At 44.6% G+C, this 14,363-nt stretch overlaps 1 long non-coding RNA gene across 1 annotated transcript in view; it reads right to left on the minus strand.

Moving 5' to 3' along the window:
- The window catches only part of LOC102378724, a 53,082-nt gene extending 40,554 nt beyond the window's left edge, over positions 1-12,528 (minus strand). Inside the window, exon 1 of the long non-coding RNA XR_324667.1 lies at positions 12,471-12,528. This is a non-coding gene — a long non-coding RNA (uncharacterized LOC102378724). The remainder of the gene's footprint in view (positions 1-12,470) is intronic.
- Positions 12,529-14,363: the final 1,835 nt, after the last annotated feature.

The following is a 14,363-nucleotide window of genomic DNA, read 5'->3' on the forward strand; positions in this document are numbered from 1 at the left end:
CTTGGTGTATCGTGGAATCATAAGGCCAGAAAGGATCTCAAATGTCATCTAGTTCAGCCCTCTGCCAGGTGGTTAGCACTAAAGTAATAGTATCAACCAGAGGGGTTGGATGTATTATCATTGCCCCACTGACTGCCCACCATCTCTCTTTCAACTGGTATCAAAGAGGACGCATGAAACGAGACACTCCAAACCATCCAGTGAATACAGAAAACATTGTGATCTCTGGTTCCTTATGGGGAAATGGCAGGGGAAAGAAGGGGAGGCTGCTTACGTCTTCTCCCATCCTACATGCCCAAACAAGGACCAAAACTATTTAGCCTTTAATGGAAAACACCACCTCTTAAAACCAGGGGAGGCAATTTACAGCCCACAGAGACAAGGGGTCTGTGGTGTTTTGCTGTGGGGGCTTCAGCCACATGGCAGCACTGACAGTACTGAGGTGGAGAAGAGGGTTGAGGGGGCTGTGAATCTAGCTCCAGCGGTAGCTTTTGTACAGGCCCTGTTGCAGGCATCCTGCACTCTAAACTAAGCTCCATTAAAATGGCCCTCCTTCACCGCATAAACATTGCTGACCTGTGCCTTATGATCAGTGCTTTCCAAAACAGCAAACATAAAAGATGCCACATGTTGCATCAGATAAATACCAACAGTTCAGAAGCAGTCCCCATCTCCCAGGCAACATATTCCTTTGATTGCAAAGATCTTCAGATTTCTGATAAATCTAGCATCCTTAATCTGTATGCATAGTGTGAAGGGAAAGTACAGCAGCGAGGGACACTCAACGGGTCCTGACAAGCAGGGAGAGCAAAAGACTGCCCTAGTGTGAATGGACTGGGTTCCCAGGCCATATCACTAAATTATAAATACAGGCCCCTCAAAACATGGAGGTAATAATCTCTTTCTTACTGCAGACTGATCTGCTCAAACACCATGTTAGCACAGTCTGCCACAATCATAGTATTTACTGAAGGAAGAACGATATATCTGAGCAGTAAATCTCCTGCTGGAACACTGTGGTCTCATATGCCAGACTAGTTTTTAATCTCACTGATACTGAAGAAGTGCCATTAGTCTTAGTTCTCCCCAGTGCAAGATCAATAAAACCATCCATCTTCTCTACTTGCAGTTACACTTGAATCATGGTAGTTGGGGTATTCAATGGTGATTAATGTTTTTCCTGGTAAGCTGCTTCCACGTCATTTTAAGCTGATGTGACTGCCTTTGGAACCAGCATTGTGAATTTATGTTTGTAAAGCACTGTGTAAATTTACAGTGCTATATAAATGTTTAACAGCAGCAATCACAGCATCAAAGGTCAGTTCAGCAGCTAGATCCAGCATGCCGTATATATGGTAAGGTATGTGAGAAAATCCTTTTAATGTTGTACACAGGTAATACGAAACTTTAGAACTGTGCTATTTCGAGGTAAAGTGGAGCACTGATTTATAGGTGGTGTTGGTCACAGGACTCCATAAGGGGCATAAGGAAAGTGAGGCAGCTAGAAAAGATGGGCAAAAAACTCCCCCAAAAACCATGTCCTGATCTATCCTGGGCACAATGAATCTCACACCTAGAGGTATTCTTGGGGGGACCCTAGAAGGGATTTACCCCCCTCTCCACCCACAGTAACGGTCATGATTGCTCTTTCAGGAATATCTGAAATTTTTAACTAGCAGAGTTAACTTTTGCCATTTGGGGTGGATTATGACATAATCCCTTGTCTCCTCCTTCAAAGCCATCACTACCTTCTGGCCACAGATGTCACCAGGATGCACAAGGCCACCTTTCTACTTTGGGAATGACTAGAAGACAATTTTTTTGGGCAGTCCCAAGCAGAACCAACTTCATCTTAAATAAAAGGAATCTGTCAAAGAGGATCTTTCTCAGCACACGTTGAACCCAATTTCACACTCTTTGCAATTGCAGTTATCACTTTCCATCACTTTACACTAATACAGTAGTTTAAAGGCTTACATACACATAAGACAGATGCAGACACAGATACAGATGGTTCTTCATTTAAAGGCATTAATTTGAAAGCCACTTCCAGCTCATCCATGGAGAGATGGAATTCAAAGTTGAAATCTGTTACTATTATCACAGAGTACAGTGATTTGAGTGGGTTGCATGGGTAAATTGATTCTATCATTTACTAACTGCATCTTGTACTTAGGAACAACCACACCAGTTTTCAGGCTCAAGAGAGCTTTGTGCTAACGTGAATAGAACCAGTGCACCGTTATGGTGCAGCCTGCATAGGCACATGTGTAAAATGTAAAATGGGGCTGTTTGGTCCATCTACATCTGGCAAATATAACAAAGCTAAATCTTTAAGGTAGTAATAGCTTTGCCATTTTTGGTCAAACAGCGAGGTGCACAGATAGAAAAACATGGCTGCATTAGCCTAGCTCTAAAATTTCAGTTTATTTTCTTGCAGTGTGACCCATCCTCCTTTCCCCAGCTTTATTAAAATGACTTAATTCAATTTCTGCAATTCAAAATAAAATTTGAATCCACTTGAAAGCCTGCTTAACCCAATATGATTTATTTTGGAGTTACTATCCCATTAAAAAAACCATTGTGCTATTTTTACCAATATAACCTTAATTATATTGGCCTCCATCAGTCTAAACCCTGGAGCCTCGAAGTTTCATCTCCCATAAAAATAAGCATCTCTATCACAGTAATGATACAAAAGGTAACTGGAGCACACCACTACTGGCTCCAGCTATATTAACTTGAAACATTTTTCCATTTTACTGCTGCCTAGAGAGGACAAAATAATTGAAGGCTTGGCACTTACTGGCTGTCCCCTGCTGATCTCACTGGTCTGGGGCCTAAGTTTGATTATTTCCTTCCACGTAGGCCCTGGTTTCTGAAATGTGCTTTGCATTATCATTTCTAGGGTGGGCATGGGAAACCAGCCTGGAGCTCCTGGAGCCTGGCAAGAAGAGTCACTTAGTTAAATTAGTTAAAAGGTGCAGGGATCAGATTGTACCCATGTTGGCAGTGGCATACGAAATAGCATGTCCATCTCCCAGGAATGACAGCCCCAAACAAGGTATTTTGGGGCCTGGCAGTGTTCTTTTCAAGACTATTCAGGCAATGTTGCCTCCAGGCTGACGAAAGAGCAGTCTGAGATGGAATCGCTTACAGCAATTTAAGAAGGCTTCAGGATCAAGTGCTGAAAAGCAGCCGATCACCAACCAACAGGATTACTGACCCTGCACTGACTGAAGGGAAGAAAAAGCCAGATGCAGGTGCAGACAGAAGTGACCATTTTTGCCTGATCTGGCCACAGAAAGCAGTTTATAGCTGTGACCAAACACAAGTGCACAGCTGCAAACAGCTTCAAAAATGGCCAATCAGGTGAAAATCTGACCCCCTAATAGTATGAGGTATCAGATAAAGATATTTAAAAATGTAGCATCTTTTCTAACTTGTGTCTGCAGAGTTCCCAGCCTGTTGCTGTTTTCAGAATGGGAGGGGGAGGGGGAGAGGGAGTGGAAGGAGTTCAATCTGGGGGGGTTTCAGCCTCCCCCCTGCAGGGTGGGGAAGGTGTACTGGAGCCCCCGCTAAAGTGGGAGCGCTCCAATTCACCCATCCCACCCTTCAGAGCCGGCTGGGGAGCCCGAAGAACAAGCTCCTTCTGCTGCCTTTCCCCCCTCCCATTCTGAAAACAGCCAGCACTGGCAGAGAGCCCTGGCCACTGCTGTGGGAACCTGGCTGCAGGCTCCCAGCCACAGCTAGATCCCCCTTCCCCCAGAACCAACAGTGAACTTCTGTTTGGTCCAGGGGATTATTGTAACTCAGAATGCTTTGCAGAAATCATTCTGAGTTACAGCTGGGAGCTGCATCTCTCAGCACTTCCTAGGAGTAGCTAAGCCTCATTAAAATGCTAATTACTAATCAGCAATGCCAGAGCTCTTACTTGGCAGCTCTCAGTTTTGAGGGACAAAGCAGAAGATGAAGGCATTAGATTTGGAATGTAAGCATAGGATCCCATCTACCTTTAGATCCATCAGTCCTTTATTAAAACCCAATGGTCCTTTGACAGAGAAATCCTTTAGAACTTGTCGAGGTTAGAAAATGCAGATCTTTCCACAGCCCATTGAAGCACTGGGGCTTGTCAACTGATTGTTAGTTTGAAAACAGACCCAAAGGAAATTGGCACACTTTGTGGCACCTATGTGCACCAAGTCATTTCTGCTGCAATTTACATACAGAAGGAAATAGGGTAGAGAGGTCACTACATGGGATACTATATATGTCTCTATGGTGATGTTGTTACTGCAGCATCATTTAGTACTTCCTTTGGAAGTACTAAAAGATGGCACAGTAACAGCCAATACTGCACCGTGCACAGTCATTTTTAGGCACTACATTGCAATAGTCACACACTAAAACAAGGTAGCATGTTGCTACGGTGACATAGCTGCAGCGTCAAAGTTCTTGTCCTAGGACACTACATTGCCATAGTTGCTGTGTCATTGTAGCATCATGTGTACACCCAGATGTACCCAGAGTATACAAAACGAGGACTCATAAGTCTAAAATCTATCCTTACAATGAGGTAATATAATTGACTTCATGGGGGTGGTTTCCAACATAACACCATTGTTTGCAAACTCGGAGGCTTTCATCCTTATTCATTACTATATAATCATTTCGGTTTAACCCTGTCTGCTTTCTTCTTGTAACTTAAGATTTCTAATGCTTGGAGCTGCAAAATCCCATCCTTCCTTTTTCCTGTCCTTCTGCCTAGATCAGAAAGAGCCTTTGGTGAAAGGCCTTCATTCTGCTGGCAAAGCAAACCTGGTTTTCCTAACCAGTTATAAGAAGACAGTATTTTGTTTTTCCTCTCTAAAAAAGAATAACCTATTTTAGACTGGGAGATAAGCATGAAATTCTTGGTAACATATTCCAATAGCGCTGAATTCTAAGAACTCCTTTTTTCAAACATTCAAATACAGTGAACAGGTTCCTATAAAAGTGAACTTAATCCTGGCATGATTCATGTCTCATTTGTTAGAAAGCACTTTACACTAGCTTCTTTAATCCATCAGTATCAAAGTATCACTATGATAATACACTGCTCTTAGAGGGAGAGCACATTGTAATGTGATTTTCTAAAGGCCTTTGACTCTTATTCTGTACAGTTCATTGACAGAAATAGAGGCAAGATGCTGTTAAATGGGATTGACATGTGAAACCCACCACAATGGCTATTCTTGAAGAGAATAAAAAAAGAAGAGCGTATCCATTTTAACTGATCTGGACTACTTTTCTTGTTCTTTGTGTTGTCTTGCAGCAATTTTCCAGAAAAAGTGACTGGTCATCTGACCTACCATAGGGAAAAGGAACACGGAAACTATTAGATGTTATTGGAAATGATAAATTTGGTATGCCAAAGGATGAATGTTACACATCTGTCTGATGAGCAGCAGTGAATGGGGAGTGCAGAACAATGATGTCTTTTTAAACACCTCAGCATGTTCAGCTAGTGAGGAGTGACTCTTGAAATACTCGGATGTATAGTTATTTCAGATATCAGTTTTAATCTATTTTTAACATCTGTTTTAATATCTTCCTTTCAACTCCTTTTCCCAGCCCCGTTTCAAAAGGCTATAAAAGGGGGATTTAGGATTAAATTAAACTGCAGCAAATTTTTGCAGATAAGGAATATAGATGATCATGTAACAAATATGTCTACACTTGTCAGGGTACTTGGTACTTTGTAGAAAGAGAATTAGTTTCATAGACTACAGAAATGGCTCAGCACATAGTGTGCTCTGAAGAAGAAAAATCGAACAGAGGTAAAGACAAATAAAGGGGAGGATGATCAATCATATTTGCTCTTCTTTCATAGAATCATAGAATCATTCAAGTAGGGTTGGAAGGGACCTTGTAGATTTTCAAGTCTGCCCCCCTGCCTGGGCAGGAGGGAAACTGGGATCAAGTGACCCCAGCCAGGTAGGCATCAAGCCTCTTCTTAAAGACCCCCAGGGTAGGAGCCAGCACCACTTCCCTTGGAAGTTGGTTCCAGATCCTAGCTGCCCTAACTGTGAAGTAGTTCCTACGGATGTCTAATCTGAACCTACTCTCCAACAACTTGTGGCCATTATTCCTTGTTATCCCGGGGGGCGCTAGGGGAAACAAGGTCTCCCCCAACCCCTTCTGGTCCCCCCTAGTGAGTTTATAGATGGTCACCAGGTCCCCCCTCAGCCTTCTCTTGTGAAGGCTTAACAGGTTCAGGTCCCATAGCCTCTCATTGTAGGGTCTGCCCTGCTGTCCCCGGATCATGCGGGTGGCCCTCCTCTGGACCCTCTCAATGTTGTCCACATCCCTCTTGAAGTGGGGTGCCCAGAACTGGACACAGTACTCCAGCTGTGGCCTGACCAGTGTTGCGTAGAGGAGGAGGATCACCTCCTTGGACCTACTTGAGATGCACCTATGGATGCACGATTAGCCCTGCCGACCGTGACCTCGCATTGTCGGCCCATGTTCATCTTGGAATCAATGATGACTCCAAGATCCCTTTCTGCCTCCGTGGTCTCAAGAAGGGAGTTTCCCATCTTATAAGTGTGTTGCCGGTTACTACTGCCCAAGTGCAGCACTCTGCACTTGTCCGTATTGATAAAGAAATTGAACAGTGTGGGTCCAAGGACTGAGCCCTGGGGGACTCCGCTGCCCACTTCCCCCCAGGTCGAATATGATCCGTCCACCACCACCCTCTGAGTACGACCCTTCAGCCAATTAGCAATCCATCTGACTGTGTAAAGTATTTATTTCATTAAAGTATATAAATAAATTAAACATACTGCATATGTAACAGAAGTGACAGTTGCTAAAGACAATGTCTACAGCAGGTATACATAAATACTACGGGCACATCCAGATGAGCCCACATATGCCTCTTCCAGTGTCTCAAACCCCTTTAAAACACTACAAGAGATATGTGAAGGAATGATAAAATGTTCCCCACGCTGACAATTTGCAGCGCGGGGACAAAATTAGACCCCTGGATATCCAGGGATCAAAAACCCTGCTGAAAAAATAAAAGCTGGGCAGTGCAACCTGAGGCAACTGGAAGTTGGGTCCTCTACAGAGATGCTCTGGCTGCCAGTGTGTCTCTATGGTTAGCCCTTGCCCTGGTGCTGAAGCACACTGCCTACCCATACAGGGAAGGCAGCGTGCCAGCAGCAGGGAGCTGGAACCAGGCTCCACTGCTGGTAAGTAATGGATCAGAGGGATGGAGGAAGGGCTATTTATTTATATATAAAGGGTTTAGTCCATCTGTTTGTGTGTCTGTCTGTAACACTTTTGGGTGGCGTGGTTCCCAGCGAGATGTGGCTCCAGCCAGTGCTGTGTCAAGAATGCCTGTCAAAAATGGGGGGAAGGGGTGGGCAGGGATGGAGCACCGCCACCCACCACCTAGCACTGCTGCCACCTCCCTGGAAGAGGGGTGGGGTGGCGCAGGGCTGAATGTGGAGGGGGTGTGGTACGTGGCTGGATGTGGAACAGCGGAAGCATGGGCTGGTGGGTGGTGGCAGCAGCTACCATGTGCAAGCTTCCCCCCCAGCTCTGCTTCTGGGAGGTGGCGGTGGCAAGGGGTGGTGGGTAGCGGCACTTCATCCCCACCCGCCCCCTCATTCTTGATGGGCAATTTGCTAAGAATGATAGGCGGGACAGGTGGGGATGGAGCGCTGCCACCCACCACCCCACACACACTGCTGCCTCCCAGGGGGGTGCCGTGGGGCCAGACGTGGAGTGGCGCAGGGCTGGATGCAGTGGGGGGGTGCAGCCTGCAGCCAGATGTGGAGCAGCAGCAGCATGGGGTGGTAGGTGGCGGTGGCAGCCACTGTGTGCATGCTTCCCCGCCCCGTTTCTGGGAGGTGGTGGCAGTTCTCCGTCCCTGCCCTTCCCCCATCATTCTTGATGGGCAATTTGCTAGTATTTATATAAATATTAAATATATATTTTTAAGAACAGATTGCCATTGGATTCAGTGGAATTAAAATTCTTTAAAGATCTTAAATGGTGAAAACTACCCTTTTCATATGTGCTTACCTCAAAAATGACTAAATATTTTTGATTGTTCCTTATTCTAGCTGTAGTAGGATCAGGAATCTCCTCTTGGGAGTTGGACTGTGTTGCACCAATCACAGTGGAGTCACATGATAAAAGATTGTCTCTACCCTGAGTTGGTTACAGTCTCATGCCTCAGCCTGTAATCAGATCCGTATAAACTCATCTCCTGAGACAGCCAAAGGAATTTTTCCAACTCTTATAACCAGTCAAATATATGCACAAAAAATTGCCCAGCTTTATAATTGGCAGATAAACAAAGAAAAACACAGTGGGAATTCACCGTGGGTATCACAGCATTATTGCGAACTTACAGTTCAGTTACAAATAGGCCTGACTGGGTTTCACAAAAGGCTTGTAGTATAAAAACATGCAAGCCACAAAGTCTTAAGTGACAAGCGTCATGGTTGAAAGCTGTAAGAACTGTTCTCCTCTGTTTCCTAACTAGAATCAAGGCCTTGTCACATATCCACTCACAATAGTTGCAAATCACTGGAATGTTGTGACCTATCAATGTAAAAGATAACCCTTGTCTGAAAGAGACCAACTTTGCAACACCATGAGGGCACTTAATATGTGCTAAACTATTTGAACATACACATGCTTGTGTTTTAACTGCACTTAGTAAGTGTTCATACATGTGATACCAACCACCTCAGAAGAGTTCTACCTCTTCCCTCGAAGCAAATAATTTACAAAGAAATTCAATTGGCCAAACTGTTAATAGACTGTTTCTTGGCTAGATCAGGGATTTGCATTAACTTAGCTTAAAACATGAATACTGTATTTCTAAGGTAGAGGCATTTTTCATTTGGAAAATCTTCAGAACAGAACAAAAAACCAAAATAGATATCCCTCTCTTTCAACAAGGAAACCAAGTAGATTCCTTTTGAAGGGACTAAACTCTACTCCCAATAAGGAGAAGGTTTGGAGCAGATGTGGAAAATCAGTATCTAGTCTTGGATGCCACTATTATGAAGTCTTTCTATGATACCTCTCATGGTAAGATTCCTATCTAGCAGACAACTCAGAAAGGCAGTTTTCTGTAATAAAGAATGAGGCAAAAGTGCCTATGTTGTGCTCAATTAAGCCATTTTATCTAATCAGGATAATCAGAGGGCTCATTTTGGATGTTTGACCAGTACTGTTAAAAAGCAATCTGTTCTTGAGGAAGACAAAGTTTCAAGATAGGTGGGTTCAAACATTGGAAGGTGTAGAAAAGAATCCTATATTTATTAATCCCATTTATTTGGACTTTTATGGGCTGACTCAGGGAAGAGAGAGAGGAGGGAGAAGAGGAGGAACCAGATGAAGCTGAAGTGGGTTTCTTCACCCTTTTTGTCCAGTGGTATACAAAGAAAAAGAATAAGTATTCTCTTACCTCAAGGTACTTTCTCTAAGAAGGAATCCCTTAGCTTTTTGACTCACTGTACTATTAAGAGATGCAAGTGAACACAACAATGTCCTCTGCTCCAATTAGTAAGTCACCTGCCATCTTAATTCACATGAACAGTTCAAGGAATGCTTCTGATGTATAGCTTTGCACAGCATCACTTGGAGTGCCTACAGACATTCAGGGCCCCGCTCTAACTCATGGAGCTGTACATAAAGTGCCACGAGTTAGAGCCCCTCCACTGTTTCCCCAGATCCAACAGATATTCACCCGTTGGGTTGGTGGGGAGCTGGAGCCTGCCTATACCTTCCCTGGCCAGCATGCAGGGTCACTCTGGCAGCCTTCCTCTCCCCAGCCCTGCTTCACCTCCAGGGCTGTCAGTGGTGGAGGGAAGGGGAAGAAGAAGGAGCAGCTAGCACAGAGCTGCTGGCTGCTTTTGAATGCCTAGAGATGAGGGGTGTGGGGGAGTGGAATGGAGCTCTCTCACCTCAGGGTTTCCCCAGCTACCCCAGCTGGGGTATTGGGGTAAGCTGGGCTGGACTCGCAAGGCGTGGGGGCTCTGTTCCACTCCCCTCCCCCTCAACTCTAGCCATTCGAAAGCATCTGGCATCTCCATGCTGGATGCTTCCTCCTCTTCCCCTGCTGGCATCCCTGGGGATGGGGATGGGCTGGTGCTGCCAGTTTCAGCATCCATGTGTAAGCACCATTGGTGGCAGATACTTAGTACTGCAGGTACTACAGTACTATTGAAAAGAGAAGGAAACCTCCCCATAAGTGTTCTTATGCTCTCTCTCTCCTCTAGGGTTGTCAATGCAAGAATTGTTTTTACTGACAATCTGCAAGCTTCTTACTGACTTACATTTTACATAATGTAAATGATGTAACCATTCTTCCAGGTCCAGTAGCAAGGGCTGCATTCTAATGTTAGGATTTAACACTAACTTTTAACACAGTCTTCCTCGACTGCAGCAATGGTTTTACACTGTGTTGCCCCCAGCCCCTAGGGTCCCCTACTTACCTCCACACCCTGGTACCCATGAAACACCCTGCACTATGCTGTCCCCACCCCAGTCCACCTCCTAGGCTCCACCAGTTTACCTTGGCAGCTCCATTCCCCTCAGGCCAGCACAGACCCCCACCAGCCACCTCTCCTCCCTCCCAGCCCTGCGGTTTCATCCTGACTGCACTGCCCCTCTACCCGACCTGCTCTGTGCCTCAGACTCCCTGGGGCTGCATAGTTCTGCCTACCTTCAAGGGGTGCTGCCATTTTGGGCAGGTGATGCCTGGGACGTGGTGGCAGCCCATGGCTGGTGGGTGGAGGGAAAGTTATTCACAATTAAAGTGGTCGTAATTCAATTTAGTTTACTTCCCTTCCAAAGTGAATTAAGAGAAATCAAATTAAGGCTATTTTAATTCTGGATATGAGGATCCAAACAGGTATTTATTGAAGTTTCACTAATCCATTTTTTAAAGTCATGAACCTATAGTTCATTTGAATTATTTTTTCTGAGGGTTTCTGGGTATATAGGTCTCTAAACAAATAAACAACTGGAATATAAAATGGCATCCTGACTGGTCGCTATCCTTCCTGCTCAGTCTTGATCAATTTGTCAACAGTTTTGGCCTCAATGGGTGCCTGGGCACAGTGGCAGCAGCTGAAAATAATTGGAGCACCAGAGGATTTTTAGGTCCCCTCCCTCCTGGCCATGTACCTGTACTAGGTAATTCCTAGCGGCTGAACTTGACCCTTTATCCTAGCAGGGACCTGGGTACAAAAAGGCTGTAGCAGAAACCTGAAGAGGGCTGGAGGTATCATTGCAAATGGATTATTGAAGAGTTTCCCAGATGTGAGAAACGTGAAGTTTTCTTTGTCTTCTGACAACATCTTCTAATTATTTTCCTTGCTATACATAAAACTGGATTTCCCAGTTCCCTGGGAAAGGGATACGAGTTCTGTTTTTACAAATCTGAGTTATCCATTATAGTAGTGTTTAACCATGATAGTCCATGAAATAGGTGAGAAGCAAGATTTGTCTGATCTCTCTTACTGGATCAACTATATGGTTGGGAGCGGTATTAGACAAGATTTCAGGTACTAAATTCCTTTCCTCAGATGTTCTTTCCTAGACCAGAGGAAGGGCATTTTGAAGCCAAAAGCTTGTCTAACATCCTCCAAACTATAAAGTGGGATTAATAAAAGATAGTAGTCATTGACTTTACAACAAGGCTGCTTTTCACTGTTGGCAGACTGGTACATGAGCTACAGCTCCAGTTGGATGAGCTGAAGTCTTGTCCAGACATGTGTTAAAGTCTTCTTTTAGCTAACCCAGCTGTAAACGTGAACCCTAGGCTGATGAATCAAAGGTAGCTGGATTTCATACTAACCACATCATTCTTTTGTGTACTTTTGGCTACAGAAACTGATATGCCTTAACCATATCTACCCTCATGGTTCTTCTGATGGAAGGCATGTGTTTGTGCCAACCCAGCGAGAATACAAGTATGTGCCTTCCATCTGAAAAACCAAGAGGCCAACTATCAGCTCAACATTATATGGTCTGGAATCCCACTATCCCACTGTTCAAAAACTATCTAGTTTACTTCAGAGTCATCCTTGATCAAACCCTCTTATACAAAGAACACATCATGAAGACAAAAGCAAAGGTGAGCATCCATCACCTTTGCAACCAGCCACTGCTCTGGCTCTCAACTTCTCATCTGTCAAGTATGCATACCCTGTATGGGAGAGATCCATATGTGCTAAGTGCCTTGACCCCATCCTGAATGATAGCTGCTGATGCATCACAGGATGTCTGAAGCCTACCAGCCTAAACAGTGTGTACCTGCTGGCTGGCAATGCTCCACCTGACATCAGAAGAGCAGTGGCCAGTATAGGATGATCGAGACAAACTGAAGATGTGACAAACCTGCTGTACAACCATCCCACAGCACACAAATATCTGAAATCATGCAGAAACTTCCTTACCACACCCAAGGAGAGGTGACTACAGATGTTCAACAAGAGCCTGAAGAAAATACCTGACAGCACAAAAATGGACATTCCAGTGGCTGCGTTTTTACCACCAGGGGCTTATGAACCGTGGCAAAGGTGGTGATGTCTCAACCGCCTGTGCACCTGAGTCGGAGTGCCAAGGACCTAATGAAGTGGAGCTATACCATTTGTTCAACCACCTGTGACTGCAGCAAAGAGCTTCGGACTATGCAACACTTGCTGCAATGCCAGCTGCTTAGACTTTTCTATCTAGACGACTCTGGCTTAGATTTTTCTATCTTTCCTGGTCCCCAGGCCCACTGCATCTAAAAGGAGAAACAGTAGCATGTGTTGTTGACAGCTGTAAGGGAGTAAATACTGGTTTGGATGCAGAATACCTGTTCACTGAATAAAGTGGCAATAGATCTAAGCATCCTATTATTCTAATAGTCCCTTGGTTCAGAAAAGCCACCTGGATCTCATGACTAAAATACTGATGAGCCTGAATGAGTGAATTAACTCAGTGATAGTATAGCTCTGCCTTCAGCATTTAGTTCAGGTGTTGCAACTGGCATCTTTTGAACTAACTATATACCAGCTAATTCCCACACTTAGAAATAGGCTGTCTGTAGGGATTGTGTTTTTTTTTTCTTTAATAAGAGATGACACATAATGCAAACCAGTCGCTGCATCCACAGTGTGGGTAGATATACAAAGCGTTTATTGATTCCTACTGGAGGAAGTAGCTTGGGCTCAGCTTGGCCAGCAGGTTCCTTGTGAACTGACATCCCTTATTATGTTTTATTTATAGATTGATGGGTGAAGCTTCAGTGTACCGTGACACTTCAGTCAACCCCAGCCCAAAGCCTTGCTGGGTCACTCTCTCATGCTGTGAGGTTGCTGTCCTTGGAGAAAGCCTGCCCTCTTGCAGGGGATGATCAAGTCATAACAAGGAGAGACTGGCAGGAGGATGCAGAGTGGAACTGAGTGCTAAAGAGGGCGCTGGTGTACACCTCAGCTGGTGTCAACTGTCATGGCTCTGTTAACATCAGTATCTCTAAGGCAATTTATACCAGCTGAGGATTATAAGCTGATCATAAAGACTTTTCCTCCCTAAAGACAAGATAAGAACAGAGCATTGAACATTATGCACTGGTCATTTAAGTTAGATTCAGATCCCCAAGTTAGAGGCAGAGCCAACATGCACTGTCCTTCTGATCCTCTATAACCTCGCCATGTGTAAGAGCAATCCAAGGATGTTTCATTATTCAGAGTAGTGATGGAGAGAGCCACTTCTTCACAAACTGTATGTGGAGGGGAACGGTCCTAGCCACTCCCAATGGCAGACAGAAGGAGTTGGGTCCTAAGGCTTGGTTTGTGTGTGATGGGGAAATTAACTTCTCTATAGCAAAGGCATCTGAGAGTAACAGTGGTTTCGTCTGAAAGGCTCCAGGTGTCTCAGGGAGATCATAACTTTCTGGTAGAGTCTGGTGATTCATGAGTGTTAAAATAATGCTGATGAGTGGAGTGGGGGCTGGCTTTGGAGGCTTTTTTTAGAGACTAGCTAAAATAGAATCAGTGTCTTTGAATCTCAGGCTTTGGGGGCTGAATGACCTCAATTGTCAGGACTGGTAGTATCAGCGGGAATGCTGGCAGATCTCTCAGGAGGGCTAAGTTATAGTCAGATGAGAGGGTAAGAAACTTAGTTTTGCTTTCCCGCTTTCAAACCTATAGTCTGTTTTGCTTTTATAACTTTTTTCTCCTACATAGTGCATCCTTTTGTTATTTACCTCCTTACTGATTGCCTAGGGCAGGGCAGGGTGTACACTGCTCCGCATCTGGCCGCCAGGGGTATACTGATCCAAAAAGGTTGGAAACCCCTGGCTT

The sequence above is a fragment of the Alligator sinensis genome, unplaced genomic scaffold (genome assembly GCF_000455745.1).
Source record: "Alligator sinensis unplaced genomic scaffold, ASM45574v1 scaffold824_1, whole genome shotgun sequence".
In the NCBI taxonomy this organism is placed as follows: Eukaryota; Metazoa; Chordata; order Crocodylia; family Alligatoridae; genus Alligator; species Alligator sinensis.